This window comes from Mandrillus leucophaeus, unplaced genomic scaffold (assembly GCF_000951045.1).
Source record: "Mandrillus leucophaeus isolate KB7577 unplaced genomic scaffold, Mleu.le_1.0 Scaffold141, whole genome shotgun sequence".
In the NCBI taxonomy this organism is placed as follows: Eukaryota; Metazoa; Chordata; class Mammalia; order Primates; family Cercopithecidae; genus Mandrillus; species Mandrillus leucophaeus.
This window is the reverse complement of record NW_012101377.1, coordinates 2,689,782-2,691,180: the sequence shown is the minus strand read 5'-3', so window position 1 is coordinate 2,691,180 and position 1,399 is coordinate 2,689,782. Positions and strand designations below refer to the sequence as shown.

General features: G+C 47.6%; 1 protein-coding gene across 1 annotated transcript in view; it reads left to right on the top strand.

Annotated features, from left to right (window-relative positions):
- Nucleotides 1-1,399, top strand: part of SYNC (syncoilin, intermediate filament protein) — a 24,195-nt gene that overhangs the window by 10,578 nt on the left and 12,218 nt on the right. The window lies entirely within an intron of this gene.

Genomic DNA, 1,399 nt, shown 5'->3' with positions numbered 1-1,399 from the left:
CATGCCCGGCTATTTTTTTGTATTTTTAGTAGAGACAGGGTTTCACCGTGTTAGCCAGGATGGTCTCGATCTCCTGACCTCGTGATCCACCCGCCTCAGCCTCCCAAAGTGCTGGGATTACAGGCGTGAGCCACCGCGCCCGGCCAGCACTCTGTGTTTTTTTGTGACAGGGTCTTACTGTCACTTAGGCTGATGCAGTGGCATGATCACAGCTCACTGCAGCCTCGACCTCTCAGGTTCAAGCGATCCTCCCACCTCACCCTCTTGAGTAGCTGGGACCACAGTCATGCACCACCATGCCCAGTTAATTTTTTCTTTTTTGAGACAGGTGCAGTCTTGGGGGCTCACTGCAGCCTCAACCTCCTGGGCTCAAGCGATCCTCCTGCCTTAGTGCCCCCAAGCAGCTGGGACTACAAGTGTGTGCCACCACACCTGGCTAATTTTTTCTAGAGACAGGGTTTCACCATGTGCCCCAGGCTGGGTTTGAACTCCTGAGCTCAAGCTATCCGCCTGCCTTGGCCTCCCAAAGAGCTAGGATTATAGGTGTGAGCCACTGCGGCCGGCCAATTTTTGTATTTTTTGTAGACAGGGTTTTGCTCTGTTGCCCAGGCTGGTCTTGAAATTATGGGCTCAAGTACTTTTAATGGCAAAAGCTGCAATTAATTTTGCACCAACCTTAATAGAATCCTCTAATCTTCATTTTCCTTTTATGTGCATTTGTCCCCATCTCTCTTGCATTCAAGTTATTTCTGATTAAGTGTGAGCCAGTTCTAATCCCTTTTTAGAACAGAGTGGGATATAAATACTAAGTGAATAAACAATTACGTAGTCCCTCCTAGACTGTGGACTTTCAGAAGGTAGGGAATACATTTTGCTTGTCGTTCTATTACTCTGTGCTACTCAAGGCTCAGAGCACATGTGCTGCGGGGCACTAATGAGAAGACTGTAGTGTGGTGCTCTAAGCAGTGTTTTAATCTTTTGGAACACTGATTCCTTTGGATAAACTTAAAAATCTATGTCCTCCCACAGATTTTGATATGCCCTTAAAGGAACAAGTTTCCCTGTTGAAATGGCTGCATTCACTTCACTGAAGATTTTGTCAAGCTTTCTGTAGTTTGTATTATGAAAACACTCTGGCTGGGAGCACACGCCTGTAATCCCAGCACTTTGGTTGGGAGGCTGAGGTGGGTGGATCACAAGGTCAGTAGTTTGAGACAAGCATAGCCAATATGGTGAAACCCCATCTCTACTAAAAATACAAAAATTAGGGGGGCATGGTGGCACGTGCCAGCTACTTGGGAGGCTGAGGCAGGAGAATCGCTTGAACCCGGGAGATGGAGGTTGCAATGAGTTGAGACTGCGCCACTGCATTCCAGCCTGGGTAACAAAGTGAGACTCT